The sequence below is a fragment of the Nomascus leucogenys genome, chromosome 18 (genome assembly GCF_006542625.1).
Source record: "Nomascus leucogenys isolate Asia chromosome 18, Asia_NLE_v1, whole genome shotgun sequence".
Classification (NCBI taxonomy): Eukaryota; Metazoa; Chordata; class Mammalia; order Primates; family Hylobatidae; genus Nomascus; species Nomascus leucogenys.
The window spans coordinates 20,219,295-20,235,263 of NC_044398.1; positions in this window are offsets into that span (position 1 = coordinate 20,219,295).

A 15,969-nucleotide genomic window follows, 5' to 3' on the forward strand; every position below is an offset into this window, starting at 1 on the left:
CAACAGACCTACTTTTGTGCCAATCAACCAATGCTCTTTCCCACTTTGGCAGTTTCCCACTCATGATGAATTTCAACAGGGGCTGCACTTCGTGAACAAAATTCAAAACACGTTTTCAGTCTGAGAAACACAGAGGTTCTTAGGAAGGCAAGGGGACTGCGTGTTTGAAATCAGGATGGCCTCAGCCGATCCAGGCTATTAGGTGGCTGTGTGCTCATCATTGTTTAGGAAGCAGTCCTTGTGTCCCCAGGTCATGTGTGTTGCTGGAATCTCTGTCCACACCAGCAGGCCAGCCTTACTTCCCAGCCCCTTTGCTGGAAAGCCTCAATCCAGGAAAGAGTGGCTATGCTACCTACAGCACTAAGACCAGAAATCCTTTCATTTTGTTTCCCAGCATATTGTGCTGGTGTTAAATGTTTATTTTTTATCTTTTGAATGATTTTAATTTAACCAAGCAATACTTTTCATGGCTGCAAATTCAGACGTGCACAGTGGAATAGGCAATGACCAGCCTTCCTCCCATCTCTTTTCCCTGGCCACGACCCTTTCTTTCCTGGAGGAAACAGGTGTTATCTGATTGTTTCTCATCTTCACTGACACACACCCTGGCTGGCCTCTCTCAGCTCACTGTCAGCCTCATCTTCACCATACATTCTTGCTGTTTGGAATCCGGTGTCATCACATGTGGTTCTCTGCGTGGGAATTATTGTAGCCTGTCTTTTAAAAAAACTTCATTCTCATTTCCACACTGAGAATCACTGTCCGTTTATTAGTGTCAAAACGACAGGAAAGAGCACTCATGTTCTGTGTCGTGAACATGGGGAGTGTTAGGAAACTGGTCAAAGGAGATAAGGAGTGAGTATGCAGAGCACAGCAGCAAAAAATCTTCTGAGGAGCACACGTCACTCCCTGCTGGGCAGGGTAATTTTGCACGATGGGAGGGTGTTGGGGAAGGGAAGAGACCTTCAGCCAGACCGGTGCACACTGCGAACATTCACTAAAGCACACCCTATTGGCACTTACGAAGCATTTGCCCCTTTCGAAGACATTTGGACTCAAGAAGGCAGAGTTGCAGGAAAATGTAACAGGGGCCACACTGGAGGGACAGGTGGGCTTGCAAGTCTGAAGCCCAGGGTTCTCCCCTCCTTGCCCCAGTTGTGTGAGAAGGTCATTTCCTAACTCCTGTCCAATATCCTCATGAGTTGTCGGTTTTGTCCCAACTCTAAACCTGAATGGTCCAGCAAGCATTTCTATGACATGCCTCCACAGTGGCCACTGGGAGGGGAGTGACCTCTACGCAGTGACTGCCTGTCTGGGTGCTCCCAGGCCTTTTGTCTTCTGAGACAGAACTGCCTTCTTACATGCAGCCCTCTTCTGCTGTGCAACTCTCTACCTCGATCTTAGCTGAGAAGATCAACAGAGAGCAGCAATTCAAGCAAAATCATGGTAAACTTACCAAAACAAAACAAAACCAAACACACCGTAAACGCTTCGGAGATCTTTCTGAGGACTTGATCTTTTATCATGGGGCAAACTTAAATGATTTTCAATCACTAACTTCATCTAAGAGGGATGTTGAAGCAAAATGTCATACTCAGATACTGAAGAAGAGCAGAATTCTTGGTTGCTTCCTCCCTTGTCAAGTCAGTCAACCGATGCTTTCTCAAGATTCTCACACATGGCTTTGATACGGGATTTGAATGAGTCTTTTTCTGAGCCAGTGATACAAAAAATATACTGTGGAACAGTGTCTTGTCTTAATCCTGCAATCGCTTTTGAACATGTTTGAAGTCCTAGACCCCAGGAGGAGAGACAATCAAATTAGCCAAAGGTAATTTGTGAAGACTGGCCATGGCAGGTGGTGGCTAAAAGTCCTCCGGCCCCTGCTCTCTGAGCATCCCCACAGAAAGTCCTGGGCCGCACTGACTGCTGAGAAAGAACATCTCAGGGCTTGGATCCCCTGTTCAGAGGACACATGCTCTTCCACCCAGTAGAGGAATGGCGGCTCCATGCTGTGTCCTGCAGAGCTCTCAGTCTCTGCACTCGAGGCCCTGGGCCTGCATAGACGTGGGGGCTCTTCAGTGTTATCACATGGAGATAGATGATAGGAATCCTGCAAATGAGCAGAAAGGATGTGACGATTAAAGTTTTTTCTGAAGCTATTACAAACTCAAGTCAGTGAGTTGCTTCTCTACTAGTTTTTTATTGCCAACTGGAATTCTGCACTGTGTTGCAGAGTCAGGGGTGGGGGAGCGTGGAATTGTTCCCTTACTATCTGCTGCTTTATCGATTGAAATTGATGAAGGCTACAACAAAAACATTTCTAGAAATCATTTGAATGCGGTAGGAAAAACTCTGGGAATGGAGTCAGAAGAAAGTATATTTTGGAGTGTGTTTTCAGGTCTAAAATTCTTTGCCAGAAATATTCTTTAATGGAACCCCCAGACTGAGTAAGAAAACAGGGCATACTATTTTTTGAAAGGCATGAGCAGGAATGAAATAAATGCCGTCCAAAGGGAATGCAAGACATGCAATTCAAGGATACTTTGCTTTAGGATAAACCCTCCAAAGGTAAACCTTTCAGCAAGGGTGTTACCTAAGTGCATGGACTGCAGGTTTGTATTACCGAAAATTAGGAGTGGTCGTTGGGGACGCGCTGGTTTCTCAGACGCACGGTCATGGAGTTTACAATGAGGAGGCGTTGTCTGGCCCCAGGAAGCGCCCAGGTGCAGCGTCCCTCCATTTCCCCATCTCCAGCTGGGCCCTCCCAGGGTGGGCTCCTGGCCTGCCCCGTGCGCCTGCGCACGAGCCTTGAGGCGGGCCGGGTTCCAGCGCGAGGCCAGCGGCCCTCAACGGCTCCCAGCACCGGTTGCCGGCGGTTCGTGGCAGGGAGACGCGCGGCGCGAGAGCAAAGGGCGGTTACCCAACGGCCTTCGCTCTCATGGCGTCCTACTTCGTGTTACCTAAAGCCAAGGGCGATTAGAAAGTAATCGCCTCCTGGTCATGCTCCCACTGGTCACCAGTGTCCGCGGGGGGACCCCACATTGTGACCAGAGCAGGCCTGTGGCTGCGCTCAAGGCGGGAGCGTTCATAGCTTTCCTAGCGGGGGCCCTGCGGGACGCCCAGGCAGCGCTCCTTTCCCTTGCTCACCTGGCCCTGAAGTGAAGGGGGAGGTGTAACAACGCAGTGGGAACCCCAAAGTGTGTCTTGGCCGTGCCTTTCACATTCCAAACAATGCAAAAGCTTGAGGAAAACCTCAGCAGTTGAAACCGTGATGCAGTTCAGCAAAGAAGTAGCTCCTGTCCTCGTAAAATCAGTGAAGTTCTCACGGATGACCTCATTGGGTAAGTTGTGAAGCTTGTTGACTTGATCAGAATGATCCGCCAGCATGCATGTTCTAATACGCTCATTTGTCAATAATATGAGCAGCTGCAAAGTGGAAGAACAGGCCTTTAGTCATAGTTTGTTCACGGTAGCACAAGTTGGTTGTGGTTGCAAGAGTGTGGCCAAAGTCAAGAAAAGCTTCCATGAGAATCGCTTACTTATGTGGAATTTACAAATTTAAAGTAGTGGTATATTATTTGTAAATTGTAGGCTACACATGTATCTAAAATTTACTGCACACACGTGTGTGTCTTGGGTGGTTGGGTTAGTGTGTACTTGAGAATGTCAGGGAGATTTATTTTGGATTTTGGAGGGTGTGAGATTTGTGGGGTGGTTTTGTGTATTTGAAAATATGCTTATATGAATTCTTAGTTTGGAATTTGAGATGTATTTAATTGGTGAGAATCTAATATGTATTCACATGTGTGGGTTGGTGGTGTCTGTGGAGATTGCAGATTAAAGAAGGTCATAACTGGGCCAGGCACGGTGGCTCACACCTATAATCCCAGCACTTTGGGAGGCTGAGGTGGGCGGATCACCTGAGGTCAGGAGTTTGAGACCAGCCTGGCCAACATGGTGAAACCCTGTCTCTACTAAAAATACAAAGATTAGCTGGATGTGGTGGTGCATGCCTGTAGTCCCAGCTACTCGGGAGGCTGAGGCAGAAGAATCACTTGAACCCAAGAGGCGCAGGTTGCAATGAGCCCAGATCGTGCCACTGAACTCCAGCCTGGGCGACAGAGTGAGACTCCGTTCCCCGCCCCCTAAAAAAGAAGGTCATAACTGTTTTTGTGAGAGTGTGTAGGAGTGAGAGTTTATATTTGGAGGATATGAGATGTAAGATATGTATACCAGAAGAATTGGGGGTATATATTTGTGATTTGGGTTGTGAAGATGTATTTTCCATGTGTTTTCTCAGATGAATGTTGGGGATTTGTATTTGTCTAATGTTTGGCAGATTTGGAAGAATTATCTTGTGCACATGGGCAGTAACAGAGAAAGTGCTTGTGTCTATTTTTGTGGATGTACACTCTGTTTGGTTTACGTATTTGGGAAATGTAGGAAGACTACTTGTGTACCCAGGGCATGTTGCATGGTGATGCGTGTTTCTTTTCATGATTTTCAGGGGGTGTGTATGGCTATTTCAATGTGTGAGGGCAGATCCATGTCTATTGGGGGACTGGTAGGATGAATGTGTGCAGTTGTGAGGTGGAGTTTGTATGATTCTGTGTCTTGGAAGATGGAGGAGTTATTTCTGTGTGAGCATTTGGAAGTGTGATTACATATGTGCAGGTATTGTGGAACTGTATGTGTATTTGGGGATATGAGGTGGCATGTTTGCATATTTGTGGCGTGTTAGTTAATCGCGGGTATATTTAGGGCATATAGAGAGCTACATGAGTATTGAGTTTGTGTGTGTGTTCAAGGGCATGGCAGTTTAGATGAATGTTTTGTGGAGCTATGTGCTTGTATTTTTCAGTAAGTGGTTATTAGGGTTATATATTCTGGGAATTTAGTATGTGTGTGTCTGATAGAGAGATGGGTTTCTCTTTTTATACAGGAGAGTGAGAGAGTTAATTTATATGTATTAGAGGTATGTGATACGGTTATTGGTTAGTACTTGGCAATGTGGGAGCTGGTTCATACTAGATTGGGATAATTTGGGATTGGGAAGTGTTTTTATGGGTATTTATAAATGATATGCTGGAGATATTTCCATGCATCTTGGGTGTGTGTACTGGTTTGTGTGTATATTTATCAGCAGATAGATGAATTATCTAAGTCTATTTATAGAATATGGGATTGTTAGTATTTAAAGTGTATTTCTTTGGAGAATGCTAGGATGTTCGTACATGTGTTTGGGCATGTTTAGGGGATGAGGTGAGGAGATTATATTCCGGAGATGTAGCATATTGATTGGATAGTGTTTCAGGGGATTTATACACTCAGGGATTGGGGATATTTGCGTAAGTGTGTATGTGCCCATAGGTATATGAAAGTTGTGTGCGTATGTTAGAGTATTATTGGTGTTTTTGTGGGTTTTTTTTGTATTGTATGGGTTTTATCTGGGAGGGTGGGGTATGTATTCATGGGTAGTTTGTGAGTGTGTATATGAGGGGTTTGGGGTATATTAAGACTTAGTGGTCCTCTGTGTCTGTTGTGAAATGTAATACTCGCAGAATTTGGTGTTGCCACTTGTATGTGTGTTCTGAGTTTGTGAGGTGGACTTATATGTATTTGATAAAAATAGTTTGTGGTTCTGTGTGGATTTGAGTTTATGTGGCTTCTGTATTTTGTATTCTGGGAGATGTGGGAGGTTCAGTGCATGTATTTGGAAACAGAGAGGCTGTGTAGGTTGTGTTTGCATTCAAGAATCATGGATTCCTGCATTTTAGAGCTGTGGGATTGTATGTGATTCTTTTTCTGGGTGATGCATGACACAAGTGTCGTATACCTTGTGATTTTTTTTTGAGCCTATGCCTATAGGATTTTCATTATGTACTGTTAACAAAGCTACTGAAAAGGATTTTCTTAAAAAAAAACAAAAGAAACAAATAGAAATTTGATTCCAGTGAGCTGTTTGCAAATCAAGGAGTCCCAGCCTTCAGTGCAAAACAAAGGTACACTCTGAAAGAACAGAGAGGTATTATCTTTTGTAGAGAAAGTTCGTTCTCAGATTCCCAATCTGGTTCACTCTGCAAATGAGGGATACAAGCTTGTTTATTTCTGATTGGCTGATGCAAGTCACAGTCTATTTCTTAAGTCCATATGACAAAATGGTACCCCTTGATTCAGGTGACATAAACAGGAACAGACAGCTGTGAAAGTCCCAAAGTGACACAAGTACGTGGTTTTTGCAGGAAGCAGGGTACATGTGTGAGACTTACAGTCAGCAAATGGCCGCTTGGCTCCATTTTGAGTTTAGGCCCAGTCAGCCACTCATGATCAGCCCTTTCAGGGTTCACAGTATATATGGGTACTGTGTTCATTGTACATGTTTGTATTTGGGCACATATATATGTACATATATGGTTTTAGCAGTGATGTGAGCATTTGGGGTGGGTAGAGTTTTGTCTGCAAATTTAAGTAATAATTGGGCAGGCCATCTGTGTATTTAGGGTACAGGTAGCAGTTGTGTTGCTGGTGGGCTGGTTCAGGTTCTTGACTTTGCTGCACAAAAGAAGTCTTACTTTGAGAGTGAGTCCAACGTAAAAGTAAGCAAGAGAGGTTATTGCAAAGCAAATGTACACTCTGACAGCCGATCAGAGTGGGCTGCTCAAAGGTGAGACAGCATTGACTGACACTGGGGAAACCTCCTTTATGGAAGCCTTACATAACTATTCATGAAGGGGTGGGAAGAGGTGTCACTGTTAAGCACTCTCTGGGCTGTTCTCTGGATGCTCATGCGCTATTGCTGCACATGCTAGTGCCTATATCAGGTGAATCATTAACATCTTCAATCTCTACCCAAGGGTGTGTTTTTCACTGTTATAATGAGCAGTGGTCAACCCAGGGACACTAACTATGGGTTTTCGCATTTGTGTGAATTTGGAGATTTTCCCTTCTTCTTTTCCACCTCCTTACTGCAGGACCTCCCTGTGCACTGTCAGATGGTTTGTTTTCTTCATCTGTTTAGCAATTTTGTTCTCCTTTAATGGAGGCTATGACCACCCTATCCTATCTCAGTTGTGTGTGTCTGTTCAGGATACATGAGGAGGTCGTGTTCTGGAGGTACATAGTTTGGTTTTGTTTTTATATTTGGGGTGAGAGTTGAGGGTCCTACTCAGGGTGCAGGTAGATTGTGTACACATATTCCTGTGAAAGGATGTGGCTGTGCTGGAGCTGGCTTGTGCTAGCTTGGGGTAGCCACTGGGCATGGCACATCTCTTCTCAGCTCTGTGTTCAGTGGTGTTAGGTTGGTAGTTTAAAATTAGTCATGCTCAGATATTTACACCACATAAGCATCACAATTCTAGGCTTTCCTATTTCCCCCTGGAGAGCATTTTATTAAGCAGTTAGCAGCACACCACTGGGGTGTGTGTTTGTGTTCAGGATCTGTAAGCAGATGTTTGTATGAAGCAAGAATATTGAGGCTTTAATTGGTGTGTATACTGGGGATTCTATGTGTATTGCAGTGATGCAGAATGACCAGGGAGCGTGGTTGAGAATGACCCTCCCTCGTCATTCTGCATCACTGTGTTAATCCTAAATAGTTGGTTCATTCTTAGGGCCAAAGAATCCATATAAATGGTGGTTTTTGGCTCTTCCTCCCACAGATGGATGTAGGGGTACCTGCACCTTAGGCAGGTGGTTGCTCCTTCAGTATCTGTGTGTTCCTAGCATCTGGGTCCTCAGATGGGTGGGCCTGGTAGACAGAACACTGTGCAGAGCAGAACTTTCCTAGATATTGTCCGTGGGATCAGCACAGTCAGAAAGATGTGGGGTTTCCAGGACAGCAGGTCAGATGTGCCATGTCTTCTCTCAGTCCCGATGTCCCTGCTGATTCCTCTGGGGCATGGTGAGTGACGAGGATGCCCTGTAACATACGTTCCATGAGATGAAAGCCTGCAGAACCTGTGCCTGCACTACCATCTGTACCCTGGGTGGGGATACTGTTGGGTGTCAGGCTGAGAGCTGGGCCACCAGTTCTCAACCAACCTGTCCCCATGGAAACCTGAGGCTTCAGGGCTAAGGCAGGACCTCCAGCAGGTACCCAGTGTTGAGAATACGTGTTGGTTTCTGTGTTAGAAGTTTTATCTCAGTGGAGTCTTGGTAAAAAGAGGGAATCAAAGGCATGTGACATTTTCTTCTTTCTCTGGTGAAGTGAGGAATGAATGTTGACCATTTCTTTCTGAAGTTCCATACAGAAAATATATACTCAGTCTGAGGAGCCCAAGGTGACTCCTTAGCTGCTCTTGGAGAAGGTGTCATCTAATCTTCACAAGGAGTCTTCAGGCACAAGGGCCTGAATCTGACTTCTCATGGAAGGCATTGGGCAGAGCTTCACAGTGCCACCTAGAGCTAGGCTGTAATTCTAGGGACAAAGTGGAGGAGCAACAAGGAAGTGGTGGGGAGCACACCTTTAGAACCTGGGCCTGGGGAGGGCAGGTCAAGGAAGCCTGAGTTTACATGGGCTCAGGTCCTGGGGCAGAAGCCAGACACAGAGCCTGGGCAGCCAGATTCGCTCCGGCCTGGGTTGTCGGTGGGGTGAGCCTCCTCTTGTGCTCCTGTCTGGGGCGCCCCTGAGCTGCAGGCGAAGGTCTTAGTTGCACCTCAGCAGGGATGTACAGCCAGGCCTGGTGCTAAGGAGTGAGGAGGGTAGAGTCAAGGAGAGGAGGCACCGATCTGTTTCCCTTCAGCAATCTGGAGCACGATGTTAGATCCTGTTAGGGCGACCTCCCACTCGCATCTCCTGGATCTTCTGTCACTGGGAGGCTCAGGACCCTAAGAGAGAATGGATTCGGTTTCCCCTGATGTGTTCATCTGGTTCTGGGTCCCTATTCTCTCAGCACGTTGGGTGCTGGCCCTGCGGGTGTGGGAGAAGCCTGGCAAGGGCAGGGGTCAGTGAAGTGACGTGGGCAGAGCTGGGCAGGCTCTGTCCTGAGGGGTGCTGGGAGCTGGGGTCTGGAGAGACAGGGAAGCCCCCCTGAGAAAACGTGGCTCTGATGTTTCTAAGAACCCTGTCGACAGGTTCTTTCCAAAGGCTTAGGATGCCCCTGGAGTGGCAAGTGCGTCTCAGCTTCATGTTTCTTTTTTTTTCTTTTCTTTTCTTTTTTTTTTTTTTTTTTGAGACAGAGTCTCCCTCTGTTGCCCAGGCTGGAGTGCAGTGGTGCGATCTCGGCTCACTGCATACTGCGCCTCCCGGGTTCTAAGCGATTTTCCTGTGTCAGCCTCCAGAGTGCTGGGATTACAGGCATGCACCACCATGCCCAGCTAATTTTGTATTTTTAGTAAAGACAGGGTTTTGCCATGTTGGCCAGGCTGGTCTTGAACTCCTAACCTCAGGTGATCCACCTGCCTTGGCCTCCCAAAGTGCTGGGATTACAGGCGTGAGCCATTATGCCTGGCCAGCTTCATGTTTCTCATTGGGTGACCCAACCTTCCATATTTTCTCTATTGCACATGGGGCCACAAGCCCAGCAGAGGGAGCCACGTGATGGAGGTGTCCACCTGCTGACCCCACAGCCACTACCTCCTCCCTCAGACTCACCCGAGGATTTGTGGGCCTTGCTTCTTACCGGGAGTCGCCTTCTGGCCTTTTCTTCCTTGTGGTGAATCCTCCCGCCAATAAAATGTGCCAACATCACTTCGTTTAATGTTCTAATAGCCACTTCCCTGTGGTACAAATGGATTTCTGGTGGTTCTTGCTGCCCCCTCATGTCCTGCCCTAACATAATGAGGGTATGTTGCACTAGTTGTATTGTGTTTCGTTGGCAGAATGGAGCTCTGTCTGCTTTTATAATATATGTCTTAAATAACAATGCACTGTAACGTATACCAGGTAGATCTTCTTGGATTTCTTTGTTTTGAAATGGGTAGTCATGGATCCTGAGTTTTAGGGGGAGAAGTACATGTGTCTCTTGGTCTTGAATCATCACAGAAAGTCTCCCATGCAGGTTGCATGAATGGAAATTGCTAGAATCGCTGAGGTCAGCCTGAGCCATTTGTTCTGGGCTCAATATTTTTGAGGAGTGTATGTCATGAAATGTATCCTGCACCACCCCCTTCTGTACCCTATGAACAGAAGATATCCTCAACTGTGTGCTGAGTGGCCCCTCTGTCCAGCCCCTTAGAAGCCCCTGACTGTTCTGTTTCCCAGGAGCTGATAGGAAAAAGGATCCGTTCCCATCTCAGTCCTCACTGGGCCCTAGTGCCCTATAGTGACACAGTAGTGGGTCTGAGGACACTCAGAAGGAAACAGTGAGGCCACTGAGGAACTGCCCCTTCAAAGGAGCCTGTTCTGATGCCCACTGCAGGAGCCTGGGGTCAAAGGAAGGAGACTCGGCGGGCAAGACCAGGAAAGGCAGAATGGGCTGACCAGGGAAGGCAGAATGGGCCAGCCAGGCAGACATTAGGAACAGAGCAGGGCGAGCTGGGGTTCGGCAATGGAGTGGGAGGCAGGCTTTGACTGCACAAAGAGGTGGAGGGGGCATGTCAGGGCATATGAAGTCCCCCTACACACAACACAAGAGTCCCCAGCCTCTCCTTCCTTGCCCAGATCCATTTCCTGGGGTTGTAAGTAGGGAACACTGGGGGAATGTCAGCTTGGGGCTCAGTGGTCTAGGTCCTTCTTGCAGATCAAGACTTTATTTAACCATCCTTTGAGTAATAAGTATGTCCATGGTGTCTGCAGGTTAGAATTGGGATATTTAAGGAGACCAGGGCCTTCTCTTGGGAGTCAGCCCAGGTTCCTAATGAGAGGTGGAGGCAAATGTAGCTGGAGGTATCCCAGGAGGGACAAGCCCAGGCCCAGCATGGGAAGCAGGTGGTGGGAGATGGGGTATTCTACCAGCAAGGAGACAGCTGCTGTGCTGACAGTGGGCACTGGAAAGGGCCGTGGTTGGGTGATCCTCCCCCATGAGGACCCCTTATTGTAGGGGGAGCTTCATTGCCAGAAGATGTAATTGAAATGTCACTTCCTGTATGAAATGTCTTCTCTGCACTCAGCACTCCCCCAGTGGCAGGGAAGTTTCTCAAAGGGCAGCCATGGTCAGGTCAAGGGTACGGGCTCTGGAGCCAGACAGCTGGCTCAAACCCCAGAAGCCCCAGTGTATACCTGACCTTTGTGACCTTGGGCAAGTATTTTAACCTCTCTGAGCCTCAGCTTACTTATCTGTAAAATGAGGATAATAGTGCTAACTCCACAGGGTTATAAAGATTGGCATTCATACATGTAAAGTGCTTGGAGCAGTGAAGGCTGTACTGTAGGTGCATATAGCATAACTGTTAGCTAATGTGATTACTAGTCCATACGGAACATAACTGCCCATTTCCCTAGTATAGGCCCCCTCCCAACCACACTCAGACCCCCTCTTCTGATGGCCCCAGGGGAGCATGGGCTCCCTGCTCTTGCCCCTAAATCCCCAACTTCAACCTCTGTCTCACAGCAAAATTAATGCTGGAAACCTCTGCTCCTACAGGATTTAAACCTCTGACACAGGGAGCTGACCTATTCACCTTAGAATCCTCTGGGGCACCCATTACAGTGTCTGTACCAAGGAGGCAATAAAGAACAGCGGAACAGACTGGAGCAGAAGGACCACCCAGCAGAGTCAAGCCAAATCACTGACCCTTAGAGGCCTGATATGAATGTTATGGAGTCAGTCCATTGGATTCTGCAGTAATCTGCCGATCTACAGTATTACCACAGTAAATAACGGATAGACCTGAAAATGAACATGTGCCTTGTGCCAAAATTGCAGGAAACCTCACCAGTAGAAACAATTTTATATGAGGGAATGTACTCTCTCCTTTGCATTTTTCCTCAATTCTGTATTTTTAGCCCCTTACTTGTCTCTACAGAGCCTCAGTCGCTTAATCTAATTGCTGACTGAACATCTCCAGGAAACTGTGTGTCTGTGTTTGTATTCATAGTATATTTATTATCTGTTTACTTCCATGGGATATAGTCTCCATAAGAGAGTAGTCATCACTGTATTTGTTGACACTTAATAAATAATCATTGAATGGGCTGGGTGTGGTGGCTCATGCCTGTAATCCCAGCACTTTGGGAGGCCGAGGCGGGTGGATCACAAGGTCAGGAGATTGAGACCATCCTGGCTAACATGGTGAAACCCCGTCTCTACTAAAAATACAAAAAATTAGGTGGGCGTGGTGGTGGGTGCCTGTAGTCCCAGCTACTCAGGAGGCTGAGGCTGGGGAAGGGCGTGAACCCAGGAGGTGGAGATTGCAGTGAGCCGAGATTGCGCCACTGCACTCCAGCCTGGGCGACAGAGCGAGACTCCATCTTAAAAAATAAATAAATAAAAATAAATAAAAATAAATAAAAAGATAAAATAATCATTGAATGAAGGAATCAAAGAATGTGGTCCCAGGTTGGGCGCCCTTAGTTCAGTCCCTGAGAGTTTATGAGTATAATGTTTTGCTTTTTAAAAGAAGTGAAAAAAGGGAGCATAGTTGCATTGAAGGAGAAGTTAAACTATGACTCAGGCCCCCAAACAGTCTCACCTGACCCCATATGCTGCTGTGGGACTAAAATGTCTCAATAGAACCGTCCTTAGTCAGCCGCTTTACACCTGCTTGGATTAGACACCGGATATGAAGCTTCCCCAGAAAGAGGAGAGAACTCAGCACGGGTACTCTCCATAGCTGAAGCAACCCTGGGAGGGCCTGAGAGCCAAGTCTATCTTCCAACAGTATTCCCAGCAAATGGTGAAACAAGTCATTCATCAAGGAGGGATCTAGGTGGCTGATGCCTGCATCCCCTACAGTCTGCCTCTGTTCAGCTTGAATCCATTTCTTCATTTATAGTCTGAGAGTGGAAGACAAATGCATGTGTCTGTGTGTTCAGGATTGTAGGAGGTGGAGGTCTGTATGTTTAGGGTAGTGTGTCTTTGTGCATACAAAGCTGAAGTTTGTATGTATGAATTTAGGGAGTTTGAGGGGCTGTGTATGTATTAGGGAGGAAAGCCACCACATATGTTTGTGGTAGAGTTGGAGTTTTATGTATAATGTGAGGATTCTTTTGGATTATATGTGTTCTAGACTGTGGGTAGTTTATGTGGATATTCAGAGTATGTGTAGGGAGCATGTATATGTATTTGAAGGAGGGTAAGGTTATATGAAGTATGTGTTGAATTCTGATGGGATGAGGCATGTGCGAATTCATAGCTTCTGCAGGTTTTATGTAGCTGGCTTGAGAAGGTTGGAGTGTCTAATATATGCATTTGGAGATTGGGAGTTGGTGTGTCTGTGCATTTATTTGGATCATGGAAGGTTGTACATGTGTATTTCTAACTGTAGATGATTGAGGATGCGTATTTGGGGAGTTTTGAGAGGGTGTGTGTGTGTGTGTGTGTGTGTGGGCAGTGTGGTATTTCTCTATGTTTTGGTGGGTGGGGTATGCATCCATCAGAATATCTCAGATTATCTGATGTAACAAAATAATTCTGCATCTCAGTGACTTCCAACAAGGTAGGTTTCTCTTGTAGGTTATGTGTCCTCCATTGGTTGGCTTAGATTAGTTACTGGTCCTGTGCCTTGGATCCAGATGGATGGAGCAGCCTCATTTGGGACAGGACTAGAAGGACTTCTTCTGCTCAGAATCATACATGGCATTTCTGCTCACATTTCATTTGCCATAACAAGTCATGTGGCCATACTTGAGTTAAACAGACTAGGGATGTATAATCTCTCAGACAGAGACACCACAGAGAAGGACCATGAATACTCTTCATAGTGATACATCTGCCCCATTGTGTATACATTCAGAACATGTTCCATTGCTGTGTTTGTATTTCACTAAGGAGTATGGGGAGTTGATGATGGAGTGTGTTTAGGTGTGTGAAGGCTGCTGTGTGACAAGGGAGGCATTGGCAGGTGTGGGATATTTTTATACTAAAACATTTTGGGGATTTGTATCTGTTTTGGGTATTTGTATTCTGTGTCATGTATATGTGTTATATATTTAAGATATATATTTATGTAGGTAGGTTAAGTATTCATTGGTGTCAGAAATGTGTTTTTAGGGGAATATGGGTGAGTTTTTAGTATATTACAGAAGCATAGTGGGTTTTGGGTTTATTCTGAGGGTACTGGATAGTTACGTGTTCCTATTTGAATGGTGTGTGTGTATTTGCATGCTGGGGGTGGTTTTGTGTATTTTGATGGTACTGTGAGATATTGTGAATATGTGTGCATACATTTGAAAAGGCAGGTAATATTCTATGTTTTAATGCTTTGTGTGTTGGATTTGTGTGTATTCAGAGTAGAGGACTTTATGCTCACGGTGTCTAGATGAGAATTTAGGTGTACATTTTTAGTGTGAAGAATTTGGAGGCAGAGAGATGGCTGGGTGTATTTTGGTGTTACAACTATATGTATGTAACCTGAGGATATGGACAGAATATTTATAGTTTTCAAGATGGAGGCTTGTGTATGTTTGTATTTGGGAGTATACGGCCATGCGTGTATTTGGATCTGTGAGTATATTGTGGGTGTGTTATTTAGGCATCTGCATGTTTGAGTTTGTGTAATCTGAAAAGTGTGAATTTATTCAGGAAATATGGTGGCTGTGTGTCCATTCTAGAGCTGTGAGTATGTGGTCTGTGCTTCTACCAGGGGAGTATAGGATAATTTCCTCTTTTTTTCTATTTTTATAACATTTTATGTAACTTATAAAACAGTGTTTCTATGAAAATTCACACAAAGTTGCTAGAGAGCATACAATTTCCAAAAATGTCCTGGGTTTTTCATTACATTAAGTTTTTCTAAGGATGCACTCAAATCAATGGTAAAATGCAGACATTATGTGATATTTCATTATCTTTAGCAAAACTATTCTCACTACTTTGTCTCCTCACAGTATTAACTCTGATACCCACTTTGTGCAGGGTTTGCTAGTACTAGGATGTCACAAAACCATTAAAGCTGGATCTACAAGAAGCAAATATTTCCAAACAGCAGTAATAGCCCCTTGGCCCCCACCCCCACTTCATATATCCATACAGTCTGTCTACACAGTCAGGCAGGGTGCAAGCTCACAACCTCCACTTGGGAGTCTCAAGATCCCCTCTCTATTGGGCGAGAAGCAAACATTTGGGGGGAATGTTGGAAACTGAGGCCATCTCTGCAGGAACCCACGTGGCCATGCTGTAGTGTGGTTGGGCCAGCGACTCTTACCAATTAAACGGCCACTCAGTACATTCATGACTATCTTCATTCTTTAAAAACTTAGTAACAGAGAAACCAATGAACCCTACCACCTACTGTGACTTACTAGTTCACTCAACATCAAAACGTGTCTGCTAATTTTTTTAGTCCTTGGGATACAAGACCAAAAAAAACAAACAAACAAGTAAAAACCAAAGAATTTAGACAGGGGGAAGGAAAGGGATTGCCAGTAGATTTCATGGAACACATTAAATTTTGAAAAAAATCAGTATTTTCTACTTCTATTGCTTTGTGTAAAAAGTTTAAAATAAAAAAATGCCCACTGGAGCCACCTGTATGGATGGAGAAGTGAGGACATGATATAGACAGGGCACAGGACCTGCAGTCGTTTCCTGACGACAGTCCAGAGGGACAGGAATAGTTCCCAGGATGTGTCCATTTCTCTTCACAGAAAGGGACTGTAAGATTTTGGGGGAAGAAGCCCTACACGTGAAAGGTGTTAAGAAAACCATCACTGAAATATGGTTTCCAAAAATTGAGCATGCTCTAGGTTACAGACAGACATATTTAATTCCTAGAACTTGTTGAACTTCTCTGACATGGGTAGATGGGAATTTCAAAAAAGTTATTAAAAAGTGATTGTGCTTCTAAAGTTGCAGGGTCAACATTTCACCCTCTAGAAAGCAGGGCAATTCATGGTTTAGAGTCTTCTTGTTTACATCGTAGAAACCA